We start from the raw sequence: 15,572 nt of genomic DNA, 5'->3' as shown, positions 1-15,572 counted from the left end.
ATGAACTGTACCGCGTATGAGGAGCTTCAAAACCTCGTGGATTGAAGTTTTAAGGTTTAAAAAAAAATCATTCTTCTTCAATACAGCGTGATATGGTCACTTTCTGTGACTGGTAGCAAAAAACAAGATGGCGACGGCCAAAATGCTGAACTCGTGGCTTCAGAACCGCGGTCCACAAACCAATGGGTGACGTACAGTCGTACATAAAATGTAATTTCTAATCGTTGTCCTGGTATTAGAGCAGTAGATGTAAGAAGAGGGCTGTTTACGCGTTGGAGGCCGACTCCCGTTGGTTCAGACGGGAGGTTTTCGATGGCGCGTGAAGGCGAAAGGACTCGACCACAGAATGATATCATTTCCCGGACCATCTGGTACCGAGCAAACAGACTCGCCTTTCCTCTCCTCCAGCTGCTCAGCCTCAGACTCACTCACATGAACGGCAGCATGAAATTAACTCTGGATTCAGCTTAGTGCAAGTTTCAGGACCTAATCATTTAATTAAGGGCTATTCAGTGTCTACTGGCAAGTTGATTTACCTAAAAATGTGTATCCATTGATGACGTAATGATGATGTAAGTGTACGGGGAAAAGTCTCTCTGGGCCCACGAGCATCACAACTGCGAAAATTAGCTTTGACTTGGATTAAGTGGGATTTACAATCTAATACTTCAGTTTTTACTCATGTATTCAACACCTATCAGGCTGGAGGAGCCCCACACTGCCGGGAAGTCATCAGTAATCCCAACCAGCCACGGGTTGCCCCTTCCTGTGTGCCATACTGTGTTATGTATATTGCCATTACCCCGCCGGTCCCAACACCATTCGTCATGGCCGCCTTCCACCGCAGGGTTCAGTAATGGAAGTCAACAGCGGAGCGTCAAGGAAATGGACACGACTTCTCCGTTGCGCCCCGCTACGAACAGCTCATCCATCTTCTTTGCAACCCTATACCAGATACTCCTAATGGCCTCCACCGCCTGTGCATTTCTCTCCTGGTCTTTCTCCCTCATCTCCTCGCGTCCTGACCAGGAGGATACGCACTACTGCTTTCATGTAAAGGTAGGCGTTGTTGCATGTGCTGCCCAAAAGGAAAACACAGCCGGAGGAAATTCAAAAGAAATATCCTGTAATACAGTAAATCCATGTGTCGCTCTGTTCGATGCTGCACAGCTGATTTAATGCTGCACTTAAGTAATAATTTCCATTTCCCGAATTCAAAGCATCTGTAGGTATTTTCAGCTCCACACACACACACACACACACACACGGCGCTTTTGTTAAGAAAGCCATGTGAGCCTCGCGGCCATGATGTATTATTTTTCTTCTTTTTTCGCGAGGGTAACGCGGCGCAGCGACGAAAGGTTGCAGCGCCGCTCGCTGTGTTTCCAGAAAGGCTAATTCAAATATAATAGCAGGTTTTCAATTTAGAGCGATACAGATCCAAAAGGCGGAAAGGAAGGATGCCTCGGTAAAGGTCACCTTTGAAAGCGGGAGAGAGAAAGAAAAGCCAGAGAGGATGTGGATAAAACCTTCCAACCCAGAAATGTGAAAGACCTAAATATCGACTTGTGTCTTTCTCTGCAGCTCTTTATTTTTGACCCTTTTAGTCCACAACCTTGTTCTTATTGTGCGCCTATTCAACGACGTACACACAGTATTTTCACACCAGAGCGCTGATTCTCTCTCCAAGTGCTGAATAAATGCCATTCCTCTAAATTTCTCCAAATGTCAAAAGTTTTAGATCCCAAATCACAGCCGTCTTTCTCAGGTGTTCCTAAAGGTCTATGTGGCATTAAGGGGGTATTTCATTTCATTTTTCATAAATTCTCCAGTGGTAAAGAAATCTGCTATTCATGGCAGAAGGCTCAAAGCGGTTGAGACATAATAGAGTATGGAAATTGTCATCATATACTTCCAACATAATGGCCTGCGCCCTATCATGCAGTCACAATTCATCCTTATTAACGCTCTCATTAATGGTTTCTGGAGGTCAACCTCCTGACGCTGCGTGCCGAGACTCACAGCTCGACGAGCGCTCGCTCGAAGACGCCAAAGTTAAGATCGTCCTTCAGCCCAGACGGCTGTAATGACTCCCATTACCGGGGAACGACGCGCTAACGGCGCTAACGGCGCTAACGGCGCTAACGGCGCTAACGGCGCTAACGGCCCACTGCGAAGGGCCGCGCTCGACCTTGAGCGTGTTTTATTTGTCGCGGGCGATCGCTGTGACGTCCTTGTGTTTTTTCAAAGTTGTCTCGCCAGCGAAGGGGTTCAGGGTCTTCCTCCTCTTCTTTTCCTCGCGATGTACGTCCTGTAGTTGCTAAGTAACTGAACTGAAAAGAAGAGTTGCCACGGCGTAAAATGTGACACATCCGTATAAAAAAATAAACACATGGGCTGGATGGCTTGGGGGGGTCGACAGTCACATGTCGGGTTAGGATGGCATGAATGAACCTTTCCATGAGATGATTTCCCATCAGGACACAGAGCCCCGATATGACGACGGGACTCTTCTTCCCCTTCGCTTCACCTCCTTCATTTGGCCGTTTGTGTGGCAGCTTGCTGCTCGTGGCGAGGCGAGGCGTTCGTTTCCTGTGAAGAAGTGTCACAGGTCCGCGGTGAGGGACGCCGGCGTCTGAGCGCTGCGGCTCCCCGTGGCCGAAGGGAATCCACTCGAGTGAAATGTGACGATCGCTCGTCGCGTGGTTTGTTTTTTGTTTTCTTCCTCACGTGAACATTTGGATGCGGCGTGCGACCCCGACGAGGACTTTGAAGTTCCACTCAGGAGGAGAAATTGATTCGAGTGCGGCGCTTCGGGACAGACGGAGGGTCAAAGATAAGAAATGCTTCACGCCAGGAGCTCTGCGGGCGCCTCGGCTCCTCCGCCGTCACCCTGACTTTGCCGTTAGAAACGTCACCGTTCTGCTGCCATAATTAAAACGCCTCTACAATGAAGCTGATTTCAGCTTGATTCTGATCTAAGAGCAACGGGACAAAAATAAATATGATCCCTGCAACTCTTCATTTCTTTAAACTCGTGACATTTGAAGACATGTTTGGACTTGATGAGAGCCTCATTTGGTATTTTATGTCTATTCTCAAGAAGTATGCATATAATGTATAAATAAAACACAGCAGGGTATTAATGAAATGCAAATTAAATTATAGAAGAAAAAAAAAGACGTTTTAAGGTGTTGTACAGTCGCTGCCCGCCATTTTATTCTCCTCCAAAATCCCCCAAAATGGAAGGAAGAGTAGCTGTCAAATGTTACAGATGCACACGATGCAGAAAACCATTCAGGGAGAATTGAGTGGGAGAAAGAAAAAGCCTCAACGGGAAGTTACATAAAAGATATTCAGCACCAGAGCTGATGTCTGTTGTGATCCCTACAGGATCTGTATGTTCTCTCAATATATATAAATATATATATGATACGGGGTCATGAGAAACATGCTGGGTTGGTTAGATGCAACTTATTTTCAGTAAACCACAATCACTCACTGGGGACCGAGTGAAGCTCGGTCAGAAGACCAGTCAGAAACATCTCACCACACTGAACCGGCCTGGAGGGAAACTCACAAGCGCCGACACATAAATCAATACTCATGATGGGCCGCGAGCTGGCGGTTTCAGAAATGGCTCATTAAGGGACTATTTTCTCATCGCCAGGGCCCTTCATTAACGGGATCGGTGCTGAACCAATAATCGTTCATCGGTGACAACATCAGGGGGCAAAATGTTCAAAATGGCGGCTCGACGAATCCTCTGCGTTTGTAGCGACGGCAAAATAAAAACGCTGAAAACCGAACGTGGTTTCATCTCCATCCTGCCATCAGGACAATTTTCTAATTAGGAACACCCGGCTGGGTGAAATAATTGGCAAACACAGCTGCACACACACACACACACACACACACACAGTCCAATGCGCCTGAGAGACTGTGGGTGCACATCAAACATGCGGCGGGGTCCCGCGTAGCTCACGCCGGCGTTATTTTTTGTGCACGCGGCCGATGATTGGTGGGTAATTGGACGAAGTCGGTCCTCGTTTTGACGAAGCGCAGCGAAAGCGAGGTCGCCATTAGTCACCTGGCCGTGTAAACACCGCCGTCGCTCGCCGCGCTCGTTTTTAATGATGTTAGGCGTCGACCCCACAGGGAGAGGTGGCGTCTGATTAGTCGAGAGTCTCCCAACAGCGGCTCGCTGTCACCCGCTGGGAATCCAGATTTAGAGACAGTTTGTCTTTTTTGTTTATTCCGTCAAACATTTACGTACGCTTCGTTGTCTAGCGCGGCGGTTCAATGGATTAGGCAGGAGACGAAGCGAGTCATGAGCCAAACAAAAAGCCAGGCGATGACACAATGTACATTATGCCATGCATGCAATACTACCGGCCCGCTGAACTAAACGACCACAATGGACTCTCCAGGGTGTCGATTGACGCCGATGACTGTGGGAACCAGAGAATTGGCGATAATATCTTTCCCCCCCAGCGCTCAGATTTCCTTCTGGCCTCAAGTCTGAGCGCCTCAGAGTCCGATACCACCAGAGTGAGATGAGAGGCATCATCCGTCGTCCTCGTTGACGCCTCGTTATGGGATCGTGATCTCAGAGGCAACGCGCCACATGGCGGTGCCACGAGGCCGCCGGCCGCTGGCAAGAGGAGGGAGGGGGGAGGAGGTCAGATGCTGTGAATGAGCGTGAATGTGTGTGATGACAGACAGAAGCGAGAAGAAGAGGGGAACATACTTTTGGACCATAAATCAGACTGAACCAACATGTGTTGCGTGTTGGCTGCTGCGGCGCTCAGAGGCCGGGGAAGAAAAAAATAGCGCGCATGCCTCTCGGCTTCCAGAGGATTTTATTTTCCTTCTCGGATCGCGAGTGTAACGCGGCGCCTTCGGGCCGAGGCGGCGCTCCTCCCTGCGCTGAGATGAACGAGCCCTTCAGTGGGACTTCAAAGCTGCAGGATTAGGTGTCGATTAAGCGGCATAAACACAGCGAGGGGGGCTCCATCGCTCAGCACAGACTTTTTTTTTGCATTGCAATCAATATTGTTGAGAAAGATATAGAGTATATATTCCAGTGTCGATGTGGCACTACATCTATAACTTCTAAACATATGGATTTTTATGATCTTTTAAATGGAGTTTTTTGGCAGCAGGATGCTGTAGTATATGTGCATATTATGGTGAGTAAAGTGTAAAAGGTTTACTGGGTGAAACGTTGCTTCCTGCTGTACTTCAGACTTTTCCAATAGCTCAGTTTGGTTGATGATTTTCCTCGCTAAATGCGTCACAAAATATTGATTTTATATATATATATATATATATATATATATATATATATACACAATATATACACACACACACATATAAATATATAAATAAAGGGATCACTTTTCTTTAGAGTGGCACATGAATACAAATTGTAATTGAACTCCCTGGGGAGAAACATCAATCGGTGACTGATCCAGCAAAGAGGTGTTGACTTTAGTTGCCTGCAGGGCAGCTGTCAATCATCCTGACAGGCAGCCGGCTCCAAGGGGCCGACGGTGAGGAGGCACATGAGGCAGGAGAGTGTTTTCGCTGCAAGAGAGGGTGAAGGTACAGTGAGGCAGCGCACAGTTACATAACCCCAAAATGTACCGCGCGGCATCCCTGCAGTCTCGTGTTTGTGCTCTCCATTAAAATAATCGGTCAGTGTCTGCCCACGCCCAGAGAGCGGTGAACAACAACAGAGGGGTTTATTTCCTGCAGGCGGTGAGCTCAGGTCAGCTCACACGACAAACATCTGCTGGTAAACATAAGACTGCAGCCTGCAGCCGCCCAGCATGATGACTGGGAACACGGGGAAACAACCAGAACGGCTTCATCCACCGTGAGAGGATCACTGCAGGATGTCGGACGTCAAGTAACCCAGCGGACGAGCCTCTCTGTCACCTTTTATTGTGAAAGGTAGGAAGGGAAGTGGTGAAGGGAAAATGTGTTCCCACCTTTTCCGCCCCGAATTATTTGCTTTCTGTGTGAAGCTTTTCATAAGAAGAGCTTTAAAAACACAATGCCCTGTGAATGAAACACACAAAATGAAACAATTAAAAAAATAAAAAAGGTGCAGGCCGATTTTCGTTCCGAGTCAAGCTAGCTATTTCTCTTTGTTTCTGGTCTTTATGCTAAGCTAGGCTAGGCGTCCAGACATGAGAGATCCTGTCATCGAACACAAAAAGCCAACGATGGAATATCTGAAAGCGTGAAACTGTTGTCAGTGAGCATCGAAACCGGACGAGTCACGCGCCCGAGTTCTCATTTCACTGTGCAAATGTCTCCTCACCTGCGAGGAGCATCCTGCTCGACGTGATGTGAACCAACAAACATCCGTATTCAGCATGTAAATTCCTTGAGTCAATAAGCATGGTTTGCTGGGAGGCTTGCTCTCGCCTTGGATGCACTTTTCTTCTCCCGGTGTTTTATTATTTTTTTATAAAACATGGCTTCAGGTGTAGAGGTGCAGTCCACACCTCACCAAACACACTTTCACATTTTCGGGAGAAGCAAGAGGAAGAAGAAGTCTCTGCTTCCTTTTAATTCTCATCTAATTGAAAATAAAGCCACTTATTGCAAAAAGAAAAATTTAATTCTGCGTCTCGAAACTTGACGAGCAAAAACAGGCATTGCCTTCGTTTCTTTGAAAGTTGCTGATGATCCCAAAAGGTGTCCGTTGTCGTAGCGGTCAGCGGCTTCATAATAAGCTTTTCGAGCAGATTCGGATGTATGAAAGTGATCTGACGCAGACGGCAACAAAGCATGAAATAAGGGCTTCACGATGCCGTCTGTGAAACTATCATCTGCCTCTCGTATCATGTCCGAAAACTGAAGAAAATGACTCGATGTTCCCCGTGTGTGAGGAAAGTGGGCCTTCAATGATTGAATGTGGCAAAGAAAGACAAGATGAAGGAAAGAGAAAATAGTGTTCAAATTGTTTCAAGGACAATTTCCGCCTATGTGACTGAAAGTATGATGAGAAATATCAAGAAACAGCAGAATGAAGGAGAATAAGTGTTCAGTGATGTGTTCTTCAGCAGGCTTTAAATACCCGTCCTCCATGTCACCGTGTACATCATGTCCAGGTCACATGACGCGAGCCCCAGATGGACCAGAACCGCTGCTCCAGTGAAATGTATATCTGCAAAAAAATCACTTTTAAAAGATATTTTGATGATAACTGAACATCCAGCATGATATGAGCCAGATTCCCCAAAAATGCCCCGTGGAGCGGTCAATAAGACACCTTTATGGAAAGATTAGGACCTAAAGAATCTGAATCTGCAACAAAAATCACAATAAAACAAAGTCTTGTCCTGTTAGGAAGGAGGTTCAGTCAAAAAACTGTGTCGTTCGGCCCAAAAATCGAAAAATATTACGTATTTTATGGCAATAGATTGTCTGAAGGGGGCATGCTGGGACTTAAAATTGACGCGGGAGGATTTTCGCGCACGGTTCCGACTCAGATTGGATCAAGCAGAAGAAGAAGAAGACGACCCGTCTGAAACCGGTCCAGTTCAACTCAGTCTCAGGCGCCTCATGTTTTTGGAGTAAATAAATTCCAGACAAGCGAAAAACAGAAGCAGAAACCGCCCATGAGCAGAAAATGACTGACATTAACAGCCGAGGAGCGTTCCCGTCTCCTCGAAGAGTCTGGAAAAGCGTAAAACAAGCGGGGAAAATCAATCTGGCCGCTTCTAAGCCGCTGACAAGAGAGAGAGTCTGATTCACGTTCTGCTCAAGTCTTTCACGCTGAGAGAGAAAGACTCCAGAGATAAGGACTCCAGCAGCTCAAAGCCTCCACAGACGCCGGTCCAAAAGTCTTTTTGGCTGTCAGGGAATAAAATAATCCTTAAATTGGTCTCATATTCAGGCGGCTATACGATCGTACCGTCATTTGTCACATCTCCTGCTCAGCCGACGCTGGATGTGATATCATAAAGTCTCACGTGTGACTTATCATGGTGACCTTTCCGAGCGCGGGAATAAACGACGCGATGCAGCCGAACTGACCCCGATTCAGGCGCCGCCGAGGTCAGAGGTCACATCTACGTCGGCGCAGATGGGAACGAGACGCGGTCGCGTCCTCTTGGGTTTTCTCTCAGTGTGTGACATTTAGCACATTGCACATGTGAACTTTCCTTTTTTATATTTATTAAAAACACAACTCCAACACCCACAATGAACCGTATCCAACCATCTGGCTGTGAAACAGATTCATACAAAGAGGACATGAGGTTTGAATACAGTAAATGCGTCGCCATCTGTTGCTCGTGGGACTTTGGCTGTGGGCATCACTGCTTTAGGTGTCGCTTCCCCATATGTTTATTGTGTCATATACTTTGATTCCTTCTTTTATTTTAATTTACGGCTCTACTTTGTGTGTGTGTGCGGGTGAATTTTTGCTTCCTTAGTCCGTGTTCACACACAAGTTAATTTCACTTTTGGCTCAGAGTTAAACATTTGATGATATATATTTTTTGGGGCACTTTTGGGCGGCAGAGACGAGCTGAAACACAACACTGACCTGTCGCACCACCTTTTAGGTTCATGTGACACATTTTCTAGCCAACAGTAGCCTGAGAAAGCTAAGTTCACTCTTCTTTTAGCTCCGTTTTTGGTCTCCACCAACTGCTCTTGAGCTGCAACGCTCCACCATGTGCACAGCAGCTGGTCGCTAGCTGTCTCTCTCTGATTGGTGCAAAACTCTTTAAATGAAGGTTTTAGTTTGGGAAAACAGCGCTACCTTGATTACAGTAAGACCTTCTGCGATGTGGAGCACCTCTCTTGGTCGACTAAGTGAAATTCCGTTAAATCGTTAATCAAGTTCACGTCTTTGACACGGATCCAGATTCGTCCCAGACGGCACCTGAAATAAAGCACTTGCTCCCCGAAGAGGCATTTCTTTAAAGCTTGAACTTATAAAAGGGCAATCGATGGTTATGCTAATCCCCTTCAAACTGCATTGCAATCATTGTAATAGCCGCCGCTAAGTGCCCCATCGCACCTGCACGTCAGTACTATTAGTAGACGCGTCGTGGAGATGGAGGACTTCTGCAAAGTGATGGATCAAGCTGATGTTCTCGCCGTCAGATCTCTCGCCTGCTTTGGCTTCCAGCCCAATAAAGCCTGTTTCCCCACACGCATTGCAGTGAAATATTATTGCCTTCAGCAGGTTTTTGAGAGGGCGGGGTGGGCGGAGGGGAGGGGATCATTGCTGCTATAATAACACGCCAAAAGTTCAATCCTTCAAAAAAAAGAAAAAGGGAAACTGGCTTTTACAAGAGCGCTTTTTTCTTCTTCTCCAAAGTGTATTCACGCTGCGTGGCTGTAAAGAACAGCCCGTTTATGGAAATGAGGCCGAGCGGAGCGCTTTCCTCCATCACTCCACCTCGAAAGATTCTGGTCCGAGAGCCGAGCGTGAATGAATTATCGTCCACTCGGAGGAAATACTCTCAGCTCACAGTTCCTTTAAACCTCATGACTCAATTGTGTTTGTCGGCCGTCTGTATCATTCTTTTGTTTTTTTGAAAAGGATCACAGAATTGAGATGTTTCGTCAGTTCAAACGAGGAGACTAATTATAATTCATTCATCCTGTAAATTGACTTTTCACATGCGTGTTAATCTGTTTTTATTGCTCGTGCTTCCCCATTATTCTCTGAATGCAGGAAATCAAAGAGGATTTGCGTGCCGCTGCTCCACGGAAAAACATTCGCCTCCAATGTGCCGAGTGCTGAGTGATGATTTAATCTCATTCCTTTTGTGGGTTTAAACACTGACTTATTTATGAGCGCTCCCCCGGAAAGAATACTTCAGATGACGGTGGAAGCAGCAGCATTGATCACTGGACGCAGAACCAGTCGAAAAACAAGAAGAAAGGTACTAGGATACTGACGGGGGGGTTTTCCAGAACATTTCCCTCTCAGCCTTTATTTTCCAACCTGTAAGCTGCACACGAGTAGAAGAAGAGTACTCCAGAGCAACTAGACTGTGAAGGAGACATCTGGAGAGACGCTTTCTCTTTGAACACCACATCCACTGGAACCGTCATCAATTCGTTGTCTTTCCAAAACACATCTTCTTTCCAACGAGTGAAGAAAATTGGAAATCAAGGTGTTTCCTTTGTTTTTGCATGTAGATTCCTTCTAAGTTCCCCCAAACGTCACCATTAAAAAGGCTCATTTGCATAGAGAGACATGACATTTGTGATACGAAACACGATCGTCACGATGGAAGTAATAGTTCATATTCTACCCTGTTCACCTGCAGTGTCCATATCATGTATGGAGTTATGTCTTTAAAGGCCTTTTTCTCAAGGGGAGCTTTTTTCCTCCGATTCAACAAGAAATCTCCACTTCAGCGGCACACAAATATATCAAACTTCACAGTTTCCTTCTTATCTATATTCTGACGGTCAGTTCGTAGCCTGACTTCAACATTTTATTTCTAAAAACACGGCCCGAGTTGAATTTTTTTGGCTGCTGGCAGCATCTTCTGATTCATCGAGTGATAAAAAGACAAAACAAAAAGGGTTGACTCGGCATGATGCAGCGGTCAGATTGTTCTGGAAATGGTGCACAGTCTTAATAAGATGATGCCTCATTTGCACATATTTAAAACAGAAAAAAAGATAACTTGAAAAACAACTTTCATGGAGATATCTATTAGCAGTAAAACACTTGTCTTTATGCTAAGCTAAGACACATTTAGCATACAGACTGGTGTCAACGGCCTCTGAAGGGTTTGTGGGGAAAAGATGGAAACGTGTAATTTCCAGAGTCGAAGCTCATCATCATTAGTTCTCTTGTGTGTCCCAAAAATGATGACTGAATGACTTTTGTGATTAAATATCAGTTACGTAATCCCGCACCGCATTTGCTGTTTGACAGACTTGTGATTATTTTGTAGTTTAAGACCAATCGCCTCCATCTGCCCCGAGGGCCAAAGAGCTCACTGATGGATCTGAAGTCAAATTAATTTTCAGCACCAGAAGGAAAATTCAAATGATTTCTAGATTAATGGGTAATTTACCACCAGCAGTTATCTGGAGAAGAGGTCATGTTTGTAGAGAGAGGGGGGGGATGAAGAATTAAAGAAGTCAGTAAACACACACACACACACACACACATATTTACTCACATTTTCAACCAGAGAAACAGCAGCGAGGCTGGAGAGCTACTTGAATCACAGACACATGGAGAGAGCTTTGTTCACCCACAGTAAGGAGGTGTGTGTGTGTGTGTGTGTGTGTGTGTGTGTGTGTACCCCCTCATTTCTCTCTTCTCTCGGGGTAATCAGGTAGCAGACGACCTTCGGCCTGCCCCGAGACGTCACGCTACCCGCTGGCCTGCATGCCGACAGAATCGCCGCGTGGGAGGATTTCATTGATTTAAAAAGAAATGGCCGATGTGTGAGGCGTTGGCTGGCGGGTATTTATCGCAATCACCAATCACAGAAACACAAATTACAGGATTTCGAGCACATGCATTCATTGGAGAGACTTTTTTTCCCCCATTCTTCTCCCCCCCGGCGCGCGCCGAGGGCCTGCAGGAATATTGACGGCGGTTATTGCCCCCGAGGCAAAGCCAACTCGCCTGAACAACAGAGTCATTAAAGCCCAATTTTGACCGGATAGATTTCACATGTGAAATCGATGCAGGTTGATGAGAACTACTGCGGGCGCTCACGCCAGCCTGCTTTTCATTCTCACAGCTTTTGACTGAACTTCACCTGGAAGTCCAACATCAACGTGGAGTTACGAGGGTAACCGTCCCATGTAGCTATATAATTATGTTGACGCTAGCTCCTGCTACGTTGCTAACTGGTTTTATTGTGACGTGTACACATTGGCAGCCTGCGCCTCTGCTCTCCTTCTCCCTCCTCTTACACTGAGCCTCATTTAGGGACAAGACACCCTTAAACAGCTTCACCTGTTGCTAATTAGGCCTCATCAGCTGCACCTGTTGCCCCCTGCAGCTGAGCCCCCAGCCACATAGCAGCACTATGGTTACAATTATAAAAGTGACAGCGCTCTAAATTAGCGCTTTTATTCTGAAAACTGAAATAACTGGCTGTAGACTCACCTCACAGAATACAGAAAGAGAGTTAGCTATGTAAATCACCTGTTAGGACTAGCAGTTAGGCTAGTTAGCCGGTAAATACAACTTGAGATTGTCGAGCTGTGTCCAGATGACGTAAACGCTGTTGCTGACGTGACAGTACTTCCATAAGTATTCTGAGCTTCTGACACATGGAAATGTGAAACTGGCATTGCATAAATGATATATCACCTTAAATATGTGGGATAACTTCCAGGAAACGAATAGGAAGATCAATTTGTCAAACATTGGTTGAGTTGTCTTTCTAACTACCTACATCCTGCACACTTAACATTGCAATGAAATGTCACGCCTCGCCGAGCGTCTTCGCTGTGATGACGCCGCTGCATTCATTAAAGCTTCCGCCTTCCTGGAGTACGAGCGAGCCGGTGACGCCATCGGCCTTAACGAGACAGAATGGGCTCCGTGCGGCGGGTCCACGGCGGTGTTTTCAGAGAGATTAACAGCCCCGGTGTCCTCCGCTGCCGTCAGCGATGCCGGTGATGTCGGAGGACGCCTGCCGTGTCGTCTCTAAGGCAACCCGTGTTGACCTTCGAGACATTTTCGAAAGGGAGAAAATAGATTGATGGCAAAGAAGGAGGCTCGCCTATGAATGATAAGTGCGCATCGATGGGGGTGGGAATAAAAATTTAAAAAAACCTTTCCTGTGACATTTCTGCGCCGTCACTCACTTACAGCTGGCTTATGTATGAAAAAGAGGGATGTCTGGTAAAATGTCTGGTGGTGCCGGGAGCCATCTGGCAATTATATTTTTTTCAAAGTCTTGGATGAGAGAAAAAGAAAAAAGGACAAAAAGAAATGGAAAGACGAGTTTGTGTCCCTGCATTGCGTCTTATTGTGTCAGGTTTCTGCATGGAGGCTGTGCCAACAATGCAGGAGTGAATGTTTACAGCCTGCCAGATCCCATTAAAGCCAGTTGATGTGCTGTGCGTGTGTGCGTGTGTGTGTGTTCATCCTGAAATGCTGTGAAAGGAAATGCGTCCAGACTGATGATCGCTCTGTGCCCTCTGGGGATGAATCCCGGCCCTACGTTTCCCATTAAACTGTTGTCCTCGGCTGCAAGAGAAGAGAGGAGTCGGCCACCTGTTGACGTTGAAAACAAGCCGTCGCCTTCGTGCTGCAGTTCTTCTGATAAATGTATGACAGCGAGGAGCTGCGGCCCGCGGATAACGCACCACAACTCAGGGATGTGAGCAGTGTGTCAATGTCATTCAGATGAACGGAGGCTGCAGGAGACTTGAACCTGAACAAAGTTTAAGGCTGCTCAATTCATTGAATATTAATAACTACTCATCGTGTCACGATGACGAACGTGATGGACTGCGGTATTAATATTTCAAATGTAGTTGGAGGGTGTGTGTGTGTGTGTGGTTACGCTTTTCAGTATCAAACCCGCAACGACACGCGTATTGTAGCATTAAAGTTTAACGCCGCTTCCTGCCTCCGGATCAAGAAAAAAAAAGAAACACACAACGCTTCCGGGAGTTTGTTCGACAAGAGTGCACGAGACAGATGGGAGGTGACACGCGGTGTCCACAAGGCACGGTACAACACTGCAGAGTCACTGGTCTCCACGATGTGAGTGTGTGAGTGTGTGTGTGTGTGTGTGGGAGCGGCTTGCTTCCTGCTCGTCCCTCAGATAAAAGGCATCATGTAAACACATTACTCTCCTTCACCGTGGTATCCCGCTGCCTGTACAGTAGCTGTCGTCACCCTCTGGCTGCTGATGCGGGCGAGCCCCGGCGTCGGATGGACGGCGTGCCCGAGCTCGTTTGGAGGATGAGGCGTCAAGTCTCAGGATGCCAGTTATTATTTTCTCTCTCGCGATAAATAAACTGGGACTTGGGGAGGGAAGTGGGCAAGCGAGAGGATGAGATGTGGGAGGGACGCTGCTGGCATCTCCGACGCCTACAGGGCGCATGACAGCACATGTACCGGATATGAACACAGTTAGGAATATCTATGTATAACAAGACTACAAAGTGCAAGAACTATCCCTCCATCTCAAGAGCCTGACAGTCTGCACGGTGGCAAAAAAAGAAGAAAAAAGGCCCATGAGATGAGGAAATGTCAGGTTAGTTTGTGTGTGGTTAAGAGAGGAGGTAGAGATGGGTTAGCTCTGCTTTAGGGGAACTACATGAAATGCAACAGGGAGGAAAAACCTCTTTAACAGCCAGACTTTTGCCACTGAAACGGCCGAGAAATCGCCTCGGACGCTGGTCACCTTGTTAAATGTCCGGCTGAGAAGGAGGAAGTGATGGCTAGGCCTTCAACTTCAACTCTCTTTATAAAAAAACCCTCTATTTGTTTCCCATGTGCCCCTGTGTAACTCGTGCAGCACGCTGCTGAACGTAAAGCGGTCTAATGGTGACACCTTGTGGCCGTTTCCGGGTATTGCCGGCTCTTCGTCTCCATCTAATAAAATGGCCGAGCGCTTGTCAAAGAGGCTGCATTAGTAAGATTGATGTGATTCACTTCATTTATGTTGCACCTCTCAAAGAGCACACAGACGTTGCTTGACTGGTTTCCCAAGAGAAAGATATTCCAGGAAGTTCCCTCTTCTTTATTTCACCAGCATGCAACCTGCTTCTTCTTCTTCTTCTTCTTCTTCTTCTTCTTCTTCTTCTTCTTCATCTTCTTCTTCTTCTTCTTCTTCTTCTTCTTCTTCTTCTTCTTCTTCATCTTCTTCTTCTTCTTTTTGGTGAGGAACATTTCTTTCTTCCATTTTCTTTAGGTTGCCTCAAAAAAGTGTTTCAATGACCAAACCTCTCATCTGGGAGACAAATAAACGCATGCACACAAATACATATATACACACACACACACACACACACACACACACACACTCACACACCCTTCCTGCCGCTGCAAACGGAGGCCTGAGATATATGATCCCACAGCGCCCCCTGCTGGTGAGCACGAATACCACGCTTATACTGTATGTCTGCAGTGTCCTATGTGTTCACTTATATTAATAATAAATAATGAATGAATCCAATTGATACATGCATTCAATAATATTAACGGACCACTACACATATTTTCACAATAAGAGCTTTTGCTGTCAGCCAATCACACGCCTCTGCCTGTGCTGGTGGTTCTGGACGGAGGCCTGCTGGTCCACTTATTAGCCAGGATACGAACACAGCTCCTACTGCAGGCCTGCAGAGACCGGATGGACTGTGCCAAAGGGTTCAGCATCTCATGAACAAAATAATAAAGTAAAAATGATGTGAGGTGGCATTTAGACTTAAAGGCACTTGTGAGAAGGGGCATTTACAAAAGGTCTAAAAGGAAGTATCCTAAAAATCCTAAAACTTACAGAGGATGTAACATTTCATATTAATGAGTTTCTTTAGTTTATAATGAACACTTTGGGTTTATGTTAGTATTAAAGTCAGAGACACTC

The sequence above is a fragment of the Clinocottus analis genome, unplaced genomic scaffold (assembly GCF_023055335.1).
Source record: "Clinocottus analis isolate CAN_PGR_092001 unplaced genomic scaffold, fCliAna1.0.p SCAF_24, whole genome shotgun sequence".
Taxonomy (NCBI): domain Eukaryota; kingdom Metazoa; phylum Chordata; class Actinopteri; order Perciformes; family Cottidae; genus Clinocottus; species Clinocottus analis.
The sequence above is the reverse complement of the archived record's forward strand: the minus strand, read 5'-3'. Positions refer to the sequence as shown.